We start from the raw sequence: 18,663 nt of genomic DNA, 5'->3' as shown, positions 1-18,663 counted from the left end.
ATATATTGGCAAGCATTCTAGATCCTCCAGTTGTCTCTTGGCTTGAGAAACCTACACAAGGACATCTGAGTCATGCAGTAGGAGAGGCTACTCCCTGAAACTGAGGTTTCTAGCCCTTTCAGCAAGTTCCCCATTCTCTGCTGGACTAGGTGCATCTCCTCCTTTGCCAGAACAGAGGTACCTGGACAGGTGCCCTCAGACTTCCATCTGCTTGTTAATTATGGGATTAGCAGGTGGTCAAAGTAGAGATCCTACGCATTCATCTCTTGCAAATGCCAAGGGGCATGCAGGTGCCTGGCCCACTGCAAATACTGTGGTAGGGTGGTGTGGTCCTAGGAGGAAGTGGGATGCATTGCTGCGGACAGGTCCCTCCCCTGGCTCCCTGTCTCTAGCCCCATCGAACTAGTGTGAAATCAGACACTAAGAAATTGTCCAGGGCATGTTTTGAGCAAGTTAATGCAATCATAAAATACAAATAACAGTCATCTGAATTGCTAGCATGGTTGTGAGCAATAGCTAATTAAATAGATTGTAAAACACTTTTTATTTGCAAAGTGCCCCATTAGAGATGGAGGCTTGGAGGCTGGCATCAGGTCAGCACAAAAATCTCCTCAGGAAAACAGACTTCATCTTGAAATTCATGATGCTATGGAATTTCTAATTTGAGGATTTGTGAAAAGATGCACAATCTGTTGCTTCACATAGTCCATGGTTGTGCACGATGGGGCCCATCTGCTCATTGGGGAGTGACTTGAGGATGCCCTGTCTTTAGTATTTTAATTTCAGGTGTAGGTGTTTAGAAAAGGCAGTTACTAAAATTAATCATATCGAAACATGCTACATAAACTCACAAAGTCAAGCTGTATGTTGGGGTAATGCTGAACAATATAATTCCATCGAGGGATCTCTGTAGAAAGTTCCAATAGGCACAGGATATTTAAGGCACAGCTCCAGGACCTGCCTTGACTAGAGGGCAAAAGGTGGAGTGGGGCTGATTGGGCCCACGGCTCTAGGGGCTGTTGGTGGAGAAAGCTCTCATTGGAGGTTCTCTGATCAATCTCTGACCCTGGCTTTGTGCATTCTTGTACACCTCGATAGACCGTACACCATGAAGTGTGCTTTCGTGCATAGAAGTTTGAATTCTCCCAGGAAACATCTAGTGACATGTAAGGAAGAAAGAAAAAAAGGTTAACTCTCTCAGGCAATATAATTTTTTGTAGTAGCTTGGGAATATGTCAAGAAGCTAAATTTCATCTTTTTGTTTTTGTTGTTACTATATGAAAAATGATAGAGAAGCCTTTAAGGCAATTTTACCTGAAGCTTTTCATCATATTTCGATTGCCTTTTATATACTAACCACCCTGATATTAAGAAGGGAGGCATTTAAAAATGCATTTTAAAATGTATTTTATAATTATCTCGGAATTTGGTGAAGAGATTTTTAACAGTAGTGGTGAGCATTTAGAGGTTAAGTTCACAGGGGTTTTCATTTATTTAATTAACAAATGGTTTTTGTTTGTCCCCTTTATGTCAGACCCTGTACTGAATTCGGGATTAGGAAAAACAAACATGGTCTTTGCCTTTCTGGAACTTTCAGTCTCATGGGAGGCCCGAAAATAAATAATCATGCTAATGCATATGTAATTTCAAATCTTGGCAGTGCTATTGGTTGCTATGTGATATATCACAGTGAGGAATGGCCTAGCCTGGGGAATCAGCGAGTGTGGCCCTGGGACACCTCCTTTGTCTTGAGATCTGAAGAATGAATAGGATTTAGATGAGCCCGAGGAGGTGGGCAAGCCAGTAGGTGTGAAGAGCTTTACCACAAGGGACACGGTTTAACAGCCTTGGGGAGAACGGGAGCAAGCCTCAGTTGGGGTACTGAAAGCTTGTGTCATCGGAGGGCAGAGAGAAAGGACAATTGGGAAGAGGAGGCCAGGGATGCAAGGAGAGGCATCCGCAGTAGGGCTTGGAGGCCATGCTGAAGTTATGCTCATGGTCAAGGGAAAGCAGTGAAGCATTTACACAAGATCATTGTGCTTTCAGAGTAAACAAGGAGCTGAGAGGGTCTGGGGAGACCAGTTGACAGGCTGCTGCGTTTGTCTGGGTGAGGATTATTTTATAGGACACGCCACACACCCATGCATGTGAGGAGAAAGACAGAATGAAAGTAAAAGACACACAGAGCAAAAAAAAAAAAAGTGTGTGTGTGTGTGTGTGTGTGTATGAAAGGGAAAGCGAGAATGGAGTTGAACACTTGAAGTTTTAAAGTTAGGGCTAATATAATAATTCTTAGGTAATTATAACATTTAAAAGATGTTCTTCCTTGTTAATATCAGGTGATTAATGTAATGATATACAAAGAGAAATTTGATAATAAACCTCAGGTAAAATTGTTTTTAGACATTTCTACCTTTTTTTTTTTTTTGAGAGAGACTGGCTCAAGGGGGGAGGGGGAGAGAGAATCTCAAGCAGACCCCAGCTGAGCACAGAACCCCACTGGGGGTTCGATCTCAGGACACCGAGTTCGTGACTTGAGCCGATATCAAGTGTTGGAGGCTAAACTGACTGAGCCACCCAGGTGCCCCTCTACCATTTTTCATACAAGAACAACAACAAAAGATGAAATGTAACTGGTTCAAATCCTGGCTCTTACTTCCCAACCATGTGAATTTGAGCAGTTTTTTAGAGTTCTGACCCTCAGTTTCTACCCATGTTCTGTGAGAGATGAATGACGCTTGTGTGTGCGCACACGCAAACTGGCTCCCCTTTCTCCTAGGGCATCACGGACTAGGCATTTCCCAAATGTGTCTCAGGGCAGACTTCCCTCCTTGCTCTTCCTCAGTGGTTTCCTCTAGGGCCAACCTCTCTCCTTGCCCTTGTGTGGTGACTCCACAGTTTAACTTCAAATTGTCCTTTCTCTGGAAGGATAGCCTGAACTCAGACCTGTATTTTCAGGGCTCTGTGAGCACCTTTCAGTGTGTAACTAATACTTTAAACACAAGTAAGTCCATCTTGAGATTCTATAGAAAAAACACTGACTTTGGAGAAGAAGGCCTGAGTAGCTTTGGGCAATTTCTTAACATTTTGGGCCTCATTTTCTTTAGCTGTAAGGCCATAGGGAACTTGGCCTGGAATCAGGGGCCAACCACCGCCTGGTTTGTAAATAAAGTTTTATTGGAACACAGCCATATCTATTTGTTTATGCAGAATTATGTAGTTGCCACAGAGACTAGTGGACTGCGAATGCTAAAATATTTACTATCTGGCTCTTTGCTGAGAAAGTTTGCCAACTGCTGAATTAGATCATTGATTTCCCCTTTCTTTTCCTCCTCCCCCTTGTCCTTCCCTCTCTCACCCTCCTCTTTTCTCCCTTCCTCTCTCCTTCTCTCCCTCCCTCTCTCCTTTCCTCCCTTCCATCCTTCCTCCCTCTCTCCCGTCCTCCCATCCTTCCTCCTTCCCATCCTTCTTCCCTCCCATCCTCTCTCTTTCCCTTCCTTCCTTCCTTCTTATACTTTTTTCTTTCTTTCTTAACATCTGAATCCATTCTTCAAACAATATATTGCATAGGAGCCCAGTACAGAACACAGAAGTGGGCCTCCTCTATTTCAAAGGTTTGGATGTGGGGGTAGTTTTCAGTTACTTTAATCTGAAAGTCACTGGACTAAATAATTTGTAAAATTCTCTAATAATAATGATGTATGTAAAGGCCTTGAATCTTGAGAGCTACTTTCAGTTTGTAGCAAGAGTCGAGTGATAAAATGTGAACCCCCCCCACCACAGCCCTCCTCCTCCACCACAGAAATCCTTCTCTCTGTTTTTCATCTTCCATTCCCTACCTGTTCCTCGCCAGCCCCACAAGTCAACCCGAGGTTCCTCTTTCCTCCGCTGCTGTCTAGCTGCTCAGGAACCCTAACAGGGGCATGCACTTGGACCTGCCCCTTCCAGCAGTGTCCTGAGTCCCAGACTTTTCTGGATCTCCTCTCCAAAGGAGAAACTTCAGCTTCATATATTCCCCTTAATATCTGCTTTCCGCTGAATGACAGCTGGCTAATCAGATACATCCAGGCTGTTAATTTTATAAAGACTGTTAATTTTTACTAATGGCTTAATGAATTTATTCCTCCCAGGTAACACATTTGTATTTTAATCAGGGCTTTCTAGAGAGGGTGCATTTGTTAACCCAAAGGAAGGGCTTTAGTGGAGGGAATTCAGGCAACATTCAGAGAGTTTAAGAGGTGTTGAGAAAAGAGAAGTCTCTGGATGCTGCTCAGATAAGTCCACGAAAGTGGCTGTGCGTTCTTCCTGCCATTTGCCATGACCCTGCGCCACTGTTTCATGGCCAGTTCGCCCATGCAGGTGGGCGGTCTTAGCTATCGCTTCCTGTCGTTTGACTTGTGAGCTGCGTCACCATGGTCATGTGACATGGCATTTTTAGAGCTCAAAGTCTCCATCTGCCCATTGCTGTGTTATTGGGGAATCGATACATAAAAAGTCTCCACATATTTTCCTTATTTTCCCATCGAAGTGCAGCCCAGATCTCTTGTGCTCTGGAATAAGAAAGTTTCATCGCGATCTTATGCAGAATTTATTCCCTGATTTGGAAGAAAAGACTTTTTTTTTTCCTTTTCTGTATTCTTTATCTCATTCTCAATAAATTAGGTCTAAGATACAATAATTGGAATCCTAGAAGTCAATAATTTTAAGGGACTTTAGAAAACACTGAATTTGCTCCTTTTATTTCCCAGACACAGTGAGAGGTTAAACGGCTTATCCCAAGAGGTCTAGTTAGGGGCAGGTCTAGAGCTTGAAATCAAACCTCCAAATTCTGGGTCTCCCCAAGCGAAGAAACAAACAATGCGAACAAACAGCACATTTTCTCCCTGGAAAATTCTATCTTGTACTGAAGAAAATCCTGGATCAAAAACATGCATTTGGAGCAACACATGCAGAGATTTTTCCCAGCATAACTTCAAGACTGGTAAAGTTGCATGTTTCATCCTATTTGGACCAGGGAAACGGTCAAGCTCTCATATCCACTTAATGAAGCAAGAAAATAGGTCATTTTACCTTGACCATCACTTAACATCTGCTTTTTAAGTCTGCTTCTGTAACCAGCAATGAAACCTGCCTTCAACACTTTTATTATGGGATGAAAACTGAGCTTCTGTGTGTTGATGGCATAGCTCCGGGGAGTCACCCTGCCCACTTGAACTTTCAATAGGGCCTCTTACCGCTTATGCTGTATTCATTCCTCCATGCAAAGCGCTCTCTCATTGCCAGAGAGCCTAACAAGAAAGTCGCCAGGCACAGATGCTTCATTTTGCCCTAGCGCTGGGGTAATAACAACCTGGCAGGCTGCAGGTCTCTCCCCCCCACCCCTTGTTCCAATCTCCATGCAACTGTTTGAGTCTCTCCTTGCACCAGCTGCCCCACCCTCCCTTTCAAAAATTACTTTCAGTAATTACTACAGCTCAAGGATGCTGTCCAATCTAAAACAGCTAATGAGAACCAGTCCTTCAATCTAAACTGTAATCAGCTTATAACAAGCTCCCTTTTCCTGTGCTTCATTACTGTGACACAATCTATTTTTCATACCTCAAAATGATAAGGCAGAGTCGGGAGAAAAGAAGCCCTCTCTATCACCAGGCTTGCATGAAAGGGAGATGGGCTTAAGCATGCAGAATTGATTTATTTGCATTCTTCTATTGCTTTGGTGACTGCATCTTTGAAAGAAGTTAATATTGTATTTTCGATTTGGCCCTAAGAACAGCAGGGCCTGACAATCAAGCATGCTTATTGCAGCCAGGAAGGAAAAAAAAAAAGAAAAGGAGTCCAGTGGAGCTCAAGTGCATCATGATTTATTTGGACATGTGCAGACTTGGAGCAGAAAGTATTTTAAATTCTGTTGGAGAACCTGCCAATGCTGTCTTGATCTGAATGTTTGTTCTCCCTGAAATGTGTAGGATTGTTACCTATAACCCTATTAGCTACTTACCTGCCTTACTTTTGATGTGCCTGTGTAAACTCTTCATTGTTTATTTCCAAAGAAAGAACATGGAGGGCACCAACCACAGGGGTTCTCACTAGGAGTTTGGGAAATCTGCTTGGCTAATAGTGTACAATCTGTTGATAAACACCCAGGCTATTTTAATCTCCTTTCCAAGTTTATCCTCCTGAGTTAATTTCCAAACTGTCATGTTTTGCCTGGTGTGATTAAAGCTCGACCCGTTGAAGCGTCCACATTCTCCTGGCGTGATTTCCTAGGCATGGAGGCTGCGGCAGAGCAAACCTATTAATCCCACCCTAATGATTAAAGCGGCTGAGGGCCTGCAACGTCTGATGGGTTAATACCAGCAGCCGAGTCCTTGGGTTTAATCCAACTCAGTCATCACTGTGAATGAGACAGTTTGATGAGCTTCAGTGAGGCTAGGACTGCTGTCATTGTCCGGTGTCGACTCCAAATGCTAAGAAAAGATAAAAGCCAGTCTCAAACTGCTAGACAGCTCCTATGGATGTCAATAACCTAAAGATATGAGATGCAGATCGGGGTATCTTTGTGAAATAATTGTCAATGGGCAGAGAAACCTCACAAAGAACCCCCTGCACTATTTCACTTGCCTTCCTGCCAAAAACAGAAAAAAAAAAAAAAAATAGAATCCATTAGTCAGTTTTTAAAGATTGTTTTTCCTTGCTTTGTCTGAAAATGTGTAAAAAAAATGAGGCTAAATTAGAAAACCTTTTACCAGATCGCTTCGTTTGTAGAAAATAAACGCACACAACTCATTCAAAGTGGGAGGTTTGCAAATTTACTCATTAGACACAATAACCGGTAAAGTGCTATCTCCACTCGTGTGGAATCTTGATCAGACAATCAGGGAAGGTGGCTCTCTGCTGCCTCTCCATCTTCAAGAGCACTGGGATCTAACTTGCTTTTAAAATAGCGAGGCTGTCAGGGGACTCAGATTGAGCATCTGTACTTCAAGCGAGTCCATAAATTAACTTCTAGTACTTATGGCATTCTGAAAGAATGAAGCTTTCATTGGAATTCATGGTTCGTCTGTTTCAGGAATGTTATGTAACCATGCCTCTTACACAGGGAGAATTTTCTACCTCCACTTTGCAGCAAGGAATTTTTCTTGCCAAAGCAAGACATTATATTATCATTCTCTCTCTCTCTCTTTCTCCCACTGAAGGTGACCATCTGAAAATATGTAACGTGAATGCCCTTACAACTTGGTGCCAGGGGACAGAATTCACAGCCTCCTGCAGACTGTTCAATCAGACCTTTCTTGTCTGAGTGTGAAGTTTAAGGGAATTTGAGTTGGCTGGCAGAATATCTGGATTTATACATTACTGCATTATTTTCTTAAGGGGCATTGATTTCCAATAGAAATAGTCCCGCCGTACTTCACCCACTTTCCAATGAGCCTCAATTCTTGATTGCACTGCAAGCAAAAACAGCCGTTTGCTGCTAATGCACAGAGGTCTTTGCTGAAGATGAAAATGAGAGCACCAAGTTGTTTCAGAAAGAATATAAATTTAAAATCCCATATTGTTACTTTTATCTCAACGAACATATACCTCATATGATGTGCAGTCAATCTTTATTTTTAACTGAGAACATTTATTGGTACCTTCTCTTTGCTGAACATTTATTGGTACCTTCTCTTTGCTGAACAAGTGGGTTAGGCATTGAGGACCTCAAGCATGGTCATGGTCAGTCTGAAAGCTCACGGTCTCATACTCGGAATCCAAATAAGGAGATTTTTTCTTGATAATGTTAACAGAAAGGGGGAAATAGTAAGTCTACTTTTCAGGGCGGATTTAAAAATAATTTTCAGTTATACTTTTGGGAGTTACATTTATATTAGCGATACTGATAAAACTACTCAGTTTGTCCATGACTAAGTATTTAAAGATGTTTGTGTTGTATAATAACCAGTTTAAGAGTACAACCCAAGGCTTCTCAAAATAAGCTAGGGAGTAGATCAATGATTTTAAACATGACTACTTGCCATACAATTTCTTAGAGGTGGAAAGATACATGAAATGCCCTCATTATCAAGGAACTTAAAATCTAGCAGACAACAGAGAATCACTGAAATCAAAGTTTAAATATGTTTTATAGATTGTATTTATATGTACAGCTTAATAAACTATACTGATATATTTTTCAAAGGTTCTTAAGTACAAAAGAAAGTTAAAAAGTTAACTGAAATTTATATCGATGAGAAATGCTTTTGAGCCAAATAGTTCTAAGTTGTGCCAAAAATTGAATTCTGTGGTTGCATTATGTTGAGGGCCAAATAAGGTGGAGAATGAAGTCAAGATAAAATAGCTAGGGATCTGTATGCTAGGATTTTAGAGCTAATGTTCCTTTGTGGTTATTTTTTTCCTTTTCCCTGTCTTTCCTCTTCTTTCTACGTGCCCTTTGCCCCGGACGTGGGTGCATCATGTAATTGTGCTTTTTTTTTTTTTTAAACTTTTGCCATTATATATAGAAAGATGTTATTCAAACAAGTCTTGTTGTAGAAAGCAATCTGTTTTTTTAAAAAGGTGTTCCATAAAGCTTAATTTTGTCATTGTTTAGCCTTACATTAAGAACAGTTCATGATATAACCCTATTTTTTTTTAATGAGAGAAACCAAAATGTCTCCTTACACTTTCATTCAGTATTTTTAATCCAGAATGATCAGGGGTTAATATTTCAGACAGTGGCTTAATGACAATGGAATTTCAGTTATGAAAAACATATTCGATAAAGACTGGAATTATAAATGGGTTCTAGTTAGCAAACTTGCATCATCTTGATGGAATTTAAAAATAATCCTCTGCAGGTTTCCTAACCTGACATCCAAGTCTTATTTGTGGATTTTCTCCTCAAGAGTCCGTTTGATCACTTAGCAAAAATCAGTTTTGGGGGCTGGCCTGGGACTGAAAATAGTGACTCTGGAAAGAGAGAGAAAGAACAAGTAAAGAAGCATTACTCATTGCTCAAACCTCTAGTCTGGGTAATAAATTCACATGGAGGTTAAAAGGGGCAATGCACTGCTCTCAGAGGCACCTGGGACAGGAGATGGTGCAAGGGGGACGCGAAGGGGGAGGAAGTGGGAAGGGCCCAGGAACCTAGGCTAATGTTTCAGAATCCTGCTTCAGGGCAGTTGGAGTAGATCGGTAATATAGTATTAGTAATTCCAGCTGCCACACACTGCGCAAATCTGGTGAAGGAGGTATCTGGGAAGGCTTCCTGGGACTGGCGGCAAATAAGCTGTGAAGGACAGAAAGATTGGAATCCTGGGAAATTGAGCAAGAACATTCAAGGTAGAGTGAATAGTGCATACAGCAGTGCTTCTGCAGGGTATTCAAATTACAGATTTCGGAATCCACTCAAAGCCACCTTACGTGACTACCATTGACCAATGTGGCAAGAATGTTCTTTTATTTAGGAAAAAAATTAGTACAGTGAAGCATATCAGGGCACCTATTATATTGATTCATACTGACTTCCCACTGTGGGACTCAGTCTTACATATAGTGTCATCGCTGAATATCACAGAATGAAGAAAAATGGTTGGCAATTATACCAAAAATGATAGACCAAAGGGAGTCAGTACAAACAACAAAATCATGAAGAGTTGTAGGGTTCACCATAACCACATGAGAAAAAGTACCCTAAAAAAACACACAGAGAATCACTGATTGTTAATATGAGAATAGAACACTACATCAAAAACTAATGATGTAATGTATGGTGATTAACATAACATAACAATAAAAAAAATAATATGAGAATAGAAAAAGAAGGAAAAAAATATCCTCCCAAGTCAGCCAGAAACGTCACAGCTTTGCAGATTTCCTCTTTTTAGACCAAAGTAATCCCATCTCTAAAAGGACATTCTCTGTCTGAGTCACACCGATAAAACACACTGAATAGAGACAGGAAGATGACACCAGAACAGTTTCTACCACCCGGGGATGTTCAGAATGGCAAAGAAAAAAAAAAATCATGTTTTTTAATGTCTAATCCCGTTTTTGAATTAAAATAAACCTGGAATGCTTGGCAAACTATCTTTTATACTAAGAACATGTTTTCTCATAATGCAATGGCTTTTAGCCACTTTTTCACTTATTAAATTTGAAAAATATTTTAAGCACAGTTTTGGTTTGGAGTAGTTTTTGCCTCCCTCAATTGTCTGTGTGAGAAGTGTCATCATCTGCTGATTAACATATACTTATTCAACATGCTTTTTAAGAACAAAGTAGTGTGCTGGATGTTATGAGGATTATAGCAGTTTATTTTACTTTTAAAATACTATCCTAGCCTTGCGGGGCTCCAGGATCTGTGCACTGGAAAAGTGATGAGTTAATGCCTCAATGATGCTGAAGGAAGCTGCTATAACTCCTGCTACTAGAAGAGCTCAGAAGTCACTGGTTCTGGCTCCTGGGATCTTCTAGGGCTTTTAGGAGGAGGCACATTTACTTGCTGAGAGTATTATGCCCAAGTGGTTCTTTACAGTCTCACGTTAGCCTTGTTGGTTTTGATTCTTTGGAGAGCTGGAATCAAGGCTCCAGAAACCATGACTGCAGAGTTTCTGTACTTCTCATTCCTTGGGTAGATGGGAGTGGTTGCCTCTTTTTTTCACCAAAACATACTCAAAATATCTGGATTTTGACACAATTACTTGTCAGCCAGACCTGTACTTTGCAACTGGGGAAAGGCACACAGACCTATCGAATTTAATGTGCTCGTTCTAAATTCGTAGTGAATTTCTCTCATCTCTCCCTTTCTCTTTTCCTTCACCTCAGTCCCCATCTGTTCCCTTTTCTTTCTCACTTGCCCACCCACCATTTTCCTAATGCTTTGGAGAGTACCAATAGATAAGCTTCGGACTCTCAAATTTGCCACATGTATGTTTTAAAAGTAATTATTTGTGGATCGGCTTTCCTTCACATGCATATTACAGATTGCATTTTAGTTAGATCTCTTTACCGGGCTTCTTAAACTTAGCACTGAGTCTTTTCAGGGAGACAGTATTGAATAGAGATTATAAACGTAGACTTGAGATCCCAGGCTTGTGATCAGTTGTACCACTTGTGAGCCCAGTCTTTTGATCTTAGAAGAGCTACCTAACAGCTCGGAGCCTTAGTTTCCTGATTTCCATTTAACAAAATGAAGATGTTATGAAGATGAAATTAGATAATCCATTTAAAATGTTTCATGTAGCATCTGATTCATACTAAGTATTCAGTAGCGTTGGCTACTCTTCATCATCACCATAATCATTGTGGAGGTGCCAAGTGGAAGATTGCATCTTTCTTATAACATTCACTGTGCTTGAGGAATTAAGGGACAGAGGTAAGTGATTTCACTCATAAGTCATACAAGGTATTGTTTTTACGTTAAAACAAATACAGCCCTATTATAGCACAGAAGACACAAGTCCCATGGATTGTTCAAGATGAAATAAGACCACCGAATTTTGTACTGCTAGTGAGCGAGAAGCCCCTGAAGGAGTACGTTTACTTTCTTCTATCACCTGGGGTCTTCCGGGGGAGATTTGGGGAGGTGCTGCTATTGGCTAAAACAGTAGCAAAAAAAGAGACCCAGTCCTCTCAACCAAGTATCGGACATCATTCTCTTAAGTTGTTCATTTGTCCATGTGTTTTACTTAGGAATGCAGAAAGTTTCAGATTATTTTTTATTTATTTATTTTAAATGGTGGAAGTATATTAACAATGTTTTATCAAATTCTCACTGATTTTGCAAGTTAGTTTTGTTATATTTATTTTATAGGTGAGGAAATTGAACCTCAAAGATTAAATAACTTGTGGAAACTTTCAATCAGTGAGTGATGGATCTGGGCTTTGAACTCAGGTCTTGTGGCTCTTTCCATTCTGTTTTACTGCATCCCACTGGATTTGATTGAAATGGTTTTGATTGTATGGTGAGTGTTATAACTTAAGTTATATAACTTAAGTTAATAACTTAACTTAATAACTTAACTAAGCTTATTTTCAGCAATTCCTTTCCCTGCATAGCTCCAAGTTAGTGTTGGCCCACTGGAGATATTTTTTGAGTGAGATCTGGATGGTATAAATGAAGGAGCGGCCATATTCCTGTTCACTGGAGAGGTCAGTGCTAGGCATGAAGCACCATAGCATATGACACATGTTGCCATTCACCTGCTGGCTCATCTGGTTGACATGGGAGAACAGCTGGCCCTCAGTGTCTCCTGCTGGATCTTCTGCTTCTGTTTCTCCAGCTCCTGAGCCAGGTGCATGTTGAGGAGCACCAGCCTTTCCAGCAGGCACAACAGAATATATAATTTCTAAGGCCCAGTGTAAATGAAAATATGGGGCCCCTGGTTCAAATATCATTAAGAATTTCAAGATGGTACCAGCAGAGCATGAAACCAAGCGTGAAATCTTTCTAAGCAGGAGACTCTGAGTTGTCACATAGGCCACATACACATGAAGCCAGTTCTGCCTTCAGGACACCCCTTCCTCAAGGCTGGAGGCTTGGAAATGGTGACCAACCAATGTGAGTTCCAGGTCAGTCTTATATGTTCTAGTCTGACCTTGCTTTTCCCAGTTCATGTCCATCTCCCCTGGCTGATCGCCTGTCCTGCAGACTTCAGATGTACAAATAACAACCTCACATAAACTAGATAACTGGGTGCCTCAATTGCCTAAGGTCAAATTTCTTGGGGATAATTGAGAAGATAATTTGCAATTCATTTTCTGGGTTCTGCAATTCAGATGAGGAACCCTAGGTGAGAAAGCCTGGAAAGAAGTAGACATTAAAGAGATGATCATACATGGGGCTCCTGGGTGGCACAGTTGGTTAAACGTTGGACTCTTGATTTCAGCTCAGGTCCTGATCTCAGGGTCATGAGATCAAGCCCCTTGGTGGGCTCCGTGCTCAGCAAGGAGTCTGCTTGAGTTTCTTTCTCCCTCTCCCTCTGCCCCCCACCCCCCTGCACTTGTATGTGCTCTCTCTCTTTCTCTCTCTGGGATAAACAAATAAATCTTAAAAGAGAGAGAGAGATGATCACACAATTATCACTGTATTTGCCACTGTGGTTGTTGTTGTGAAAGGAGGATCCAGAACACTCAGATTTCCCTCCTGCTTTCTAGGAATGTCATTTTTGGATCAGACTTGGGAGAGGTCTTTAGACATATCTCATCATCAGAAGCCACTGGAGAAGATACCTCTATAGATTTACCTAGCAGATTAGAGGATTATTTAGAATCAACAAATAATTGATTCTGAGTTTTGAACAAATTCTGAAATTAATATTTCAAAGAATCATGATTTATTCTCTGTGACCTTCCTAACAGTCTGAAGTCCCTAACTTTCCTCAAATAACTGGAGATGAGCAGGTTTCTATACCATAGAGCCATCCATTCTTATAGTATTATTTTACTCCTATCGCTTCTCGGCCTTTTGGCTAAGATTAAGTGTAGTATTATTTTACTCCTATGCTACTATAGTAATCTGATAGTATTATTTCAAGGACACCAGTAGAGACCCTTTATTTTCTCCCACATCTTCATTAAGCTTTACTTTTTTTTTTAAATAGTGGGGATAATTTTTGAATTTCATGAGAAGATCCAAGACTTATAATGAGAAAACTGGTGAAGATGAAGAGGTGTATGTTGTCAGGTCCTCCTTCAAGGACAAGAGGAGGAAAGAAGTGGTAAAAGAGTATGTCATGGATAAATTTAAAAGCCACCAACAGAATAGGGATAGGGCTCTAGGGCAGGGGTCAGCACCCCCCCCTTTTTTTTTGCAAAGGGCCAGAGAATAAATATTTTCTGCTTTGTGGGCCATATAGTCTCTCTTGCAACTATTGAACTCTAGTGTTGTAACATATAAACAGCCATAGAGGATACCCAAATGACTGTGTCCCAATAAAACATGATGGACACTGAACCTTGAATTTCATATCATTTTCATGTGCCACAAAATATTATTCTCCTATTAATTTTTTTCAATCATTTAAAAATGTAAAAACCATTCTTAGCTCTCAGACTGAACCAAAGCGGGCAGTGGATTGGAGTTTGCCAACTCTCTTTCTAGGGGCAAACATTCCTGACTGTAAGTTGGCCTAAAATTGGCTTGGCCACTAGGCCAGGATATTTATAATGGGTAACAAGACATTCAAACCATGGCGGGATTGTTCCAATGCAGAATCCTGGGCCTTAGAAATCAGTATATTTTACCAGTACTCCAGGTAGTTGTGAGTACAATAAAGTTTTAAAACTATATGGTAAAATTAGGTAGTCCTTTCTCTGATTCCTCCCCTTTTGTTTGTGAGAAAAGTTGAATAGCAGACATTGTCTTGATTGTAAAGGATGAGCCAAAACTACATGCATAAACACATCTGGACATATATCTACACATTCATGTTTGCATAATATCTATATAGGTGCACAAATGCACGTGCATATTGATATGTGTGCACACATCCCCATGTTTATATAGATATGGTTGCTTCATTGCACGCCCATGCACCAGGACATGTGCAGAATCTTCTTTGGCAGGTCTTTACGATAGTGATGAAAATCCAAATGATCATTTGAGATAATAACTGCTTCCATACCACACACATGTCTTGACATAGAATGAAGTAGAAATCATCATATGACACTACTACCTCTGCTGAAGTTGGAGGTAGGGGAAGCAAGCGTTTATTTCTTCCAGCCTTTAAACCCTCATTAATATGTGTTGATGAAGTCCTTTATCACATCAAAGAAGTACCATCTTTTAGAGATGGTTGCTTTGAATAAAAGTTTCAAACTATGGGTACAAAGTAAAATTCCTTAAAATATCTAAATGAATAAACAAGTTCAAATATTATTCATAAAAAATATTGCTCACTAATGGGCTTTAGAGTGCTCTGATTAATTTGAAATGATTTTCAGATAAAGGACAAAGTTATTTAACCTCCTCTTAGTGCCATTCTTTCACTTTAGCATCCTTTTTATTCCTTTAATTTGTATAGTTTAGCTTTAAACTTGACTTTTCCTTTCCCATTTAGAGGGAGGTTCCCAAACACAAGAATAATTCCTCCTGATAATGTTGCTCATTAGGAACATTTCCAGCAAGAGAAGTGAATGGTGCAGCAAATATCTCTTCATTTCCAGCATGGCAAATAGTCTGTCAAGACAATACCCTGGCCAATTGTTTAATTGTGTATCAGGTTTAGGTGACAGAACTTGGATATGACATGACAAAAGGGCTTAGGAAGAGCTATCCATCTTCCTTTCCTTTAGAACAGCAGAGTCTTCGATAAAGACATCTGTTAAGTCTGTATTTCCTAAGGCATAGAGAACCAGTCTTCTTACCTTTCAATTAGTAATGGAAGAACTTCAAAAAGGTAAGGTTTCATTTTCATTTTTGCTAGTGCTGGCAGGTTTCAGATACTTGGAGAGTTTAATGGATTCCATCCCCTCCTCTTCTCTGTTTCTTTTTATTCATACCCTCAGGATGACTCCTATTAGTTAGAAGTTCATTGGTTTCCTTTTCTTATTTGCATGCATTTAATTATTTTTAAGATATTGGCCAGGAGAGAAAGAAAAGAAAATCTTTTTGCAGAGAACATTTTTGTTCTTTTAGGAAATTATGGCCACCTTTTAGAACTCTTGAATGAACTCATTTGAGCTACATCTTCACCCATCATCACTTGCAAATAATTTTTTCCCAAGCTCAGTTTTCCTACAGTTTTCATCGAAATAAAAATGTAACCAAGATTAAAGAGGGTCTTTCTGTATTAATCCTATTTTTTTATTTTAAGGTTTGAATTTTGGATCCTCTTCTTTTTCAGAGCTTCTAAACTACTTTGTCTTAAGCTAGAGGTCAAGATTTCCAAATTATTCTTCACAGTATAAGCACATCTGGAGACCTGAACTGTGGTGCTGGATGTAAATAATGTTGTAAATAGTGTCTTGGAATTTCCCCTCCAATATGTATTTACTCTCCTACTTCTACTTTACGCAAAAGGAGACAAAGCTTCATTTTCACTTTAACCTCAACTTGACCCTAATGGTCCCCCTATACTAGATCAATCATCCATCCATCCCTCTATCTATCCATCCATCCATCCATCCAACCATCATCCATCCATTCATCTATCCATCCAATATGTGTTACTTGGTACCTACTCTGTGCTTAACACTTTGCTAGATGTTGAAGAAATAATGGTGGGGAAAAGAACCTCAGACATAGTTTCTGCCTCAGGGAACTTAACGGTCTAGTGGGGAGTAAGACACTAATTTTTGAAAATCACAAAATAATTGTATATTTTCAATGGAAGAGATATACCTGATGCATAAAAACTTTTAAAAAATATTTACTTATTTATTTGACAGAGATGGGGGGAGGGGCAGAGAGAGAGAGGGAGAGAGAGAATCTCCAGCAGACTGTGCTAAGCTCAGAGCCCCGAGTGCAGAGTCCATCACGGGGGTTTTATCTTAAGACCCTGAGATCATGACCTGAGCTAAAATCAAGAGTCCAATGCTTAACCGACTGAACCACCCAGGCACCCCCTAATGCATGAAAACTTTTAACAGAGCAAGTTTACCTGCCCTAAAGAAATGGTGACAGAGCCAAGGCGGGAGAAGAAGGGGGAAGGAGAAGTGTTAAGATGGAAGAATGGAAATTAGGCAACAAACTAACCTTTCCTCCAAAAAACAAACAAAACAAAAAATGCAACCTCACATTAAAACAAAACTACTATAATTTTATATAACTATGACTAAGACTTTTATCATGTTCTAGTCATACAGCATTTCAAATTTCTGCATTGTCTATAGAGTATAAACAGATAATGAGAAAAGCTTTGTCATCTTAAGTAAATGCCCCATCTTCTTCAATTGGTAAGCAATAAATATTTATAGGTGATGATAATTATGTCATAATTTGGTTAGGATCCCAATCACTAGTAGAACTGAATAAAGGGAAAGTGTTGGGAGATACACAGTTCATTAGCCAGTTCATTCGCAATCCGGAAATCTAAAAAGCTCTAACAATTAAATACATTTTTTATAACTTGGTCACTGAACCTTATTTGGTAAAACTTGACCTGCACTGATGTGAGGATATGTGTGATCTTTGTATATATGTCAATTAGAGTGGACGTTCGTGTATTTTACTGCAAAGATCTGAATGTGTCTGATTGTGAGGTGTTTGTGAGGGTGTTACGTAATATAGGGAACTTGTATTCCCTTATCCTTCTGAAATCTGCAAAATCCTGCATTCCCAAAAAATCTGGCTCCAAGAATTTCAGATACTTCCTCTGGCTTTTCAGAGTTGTCTTTTCTTTTTATTAAAAAAAAAATGAAGTGTGACTTGTGTGTGCATGCCCGTGCACACGTGCTTTGAATAGAGGTGGTGGAAAGGTGGGTCTTGAGTGAAGACCATGAAGATTTTTAGTCCAAACTAGAAGTCAATATGGAATAAAACTTCTCCAGATTGGGGCACCTGGGGCCTCAGTCATTAAGCGTCTGTCTTCGGCTCAGATCATGATCTCAGTGTGCTGGGATCAAGTCCCACATCGGGCTTCCTGCTTGGCAGGGAAGCCTGCTTCCCCCTCTCCTACTCCCCCTACTTGTGTTCCCTCTCTTGCTGTGACTCTCTCTGTCAAATAAATAAAATCTTAAAAAAAAAAATTCTCCAGATTTATTATCTTGGAAAAAGCACACCTCTTTGTAAAACATTTGCAAGTAGACTTCTATTTGTACCCCTACCCTATCAGTCTTTTACATGTGGATTATCTAGGAAAGATGTTCGACGAATTTTATTCAGTTATTCTACAATTAGGTAAAAATATTCCTACCCCAAATCTTACATTATGTCTCACCAACTCCTGTTGCTCTGGTCTTGGAAGAGTCAGTAAGTAACACATCTAAGATGTTGAGTAGGATTTGTACCCCATAAATGAGTTTATGAATTGAAACCACAGAGTTTATGTTAGCACTTGGCTTAAAATCCAAGGCTGGCCATTTCTACCTCAAGGTTCTCTCCATAATATCAGCATAATGTTTCCTCAATAGATTAATTTTTAAATTTTAAGAAAAAGAAAGCCTTAGCCTCTTTCCGCATTTTTAATTCTAGAAAGGCATTAGGTCCAGAAACGTGGATTTTCCTCTTTTATAATTTTTCATCTCCCATCTTATCTTATTTCCCAATCTCCATCTTTTTCCTTTTTAAAATTAATCTAGCCAGCGTCTCTTCTAGCAGGCCCACGGCGCACCAGGGATGTGACCACTCATTGCCTCTGACCCTTCACCATTTAGCGGTTTGCACTGCCGACTTTCTCTGCTGAGCCAGAAAGCTTGGACCAGATTGGGAAGGAACACGTGTGAGCAGTTGTCCTTTGTTCTTCTCTTGGCTCCTTGCTCTGGCCATGTGTTCTAGGCAGGACTTCCAATTAGGACGCTTGAAAGAAACGAGCAGATTGGAGATGCCATGTCCTCCTCCACCGCCAGCAGGACTGGGGGTGGCATAATATGCCGCCCAGAAACTCATCAGAAAGATTTGCATCCAAGGAAAGAAAATGTGGCATTTCAGGCCACAGGTAACGAATGGGAGACATGGGAAGTGTGGAGGACCCAGGGGCCGGGTTCTGCCTAGATCGATTAATGTATCCATATTCT

At 40.1% G+C, this 18,663-nt stretch overlaps 1 pseudogene; it reads left to right on the top strand.

Moving 5' to 3' along the window:
- Nucleotides 1-13,434: 13,434 nt before the first annotated feature.
- LOC116638342 lies at nt 13,435-13,600 on the top strand (annotated as a pseudogene).
- Nucleotides 13,601-18,663: the final 5,063 nt, after the last annotated feature.

Source organism: Phoca vitulina, unplaced genomic scaffold (assembly GCF_004348235.1).
Source record: "Phoca vitulina isolate PV1807 unplaced genomic scaffold, GSC_HSeal_1.0 scaffold1, whole genome shotgun sequence".
Taxonomy (NCBI): domain Eukaryota; kingdom Metazoa; phylum Chordata; class Mammalia; order Carnivora; family Phocidae; genus Phoca; species Phoca vitulina.
Note: the sequence above shows the minus strand (reverse complement) of the source record. Positions and strands in the feature narration are given on the sequence as shown.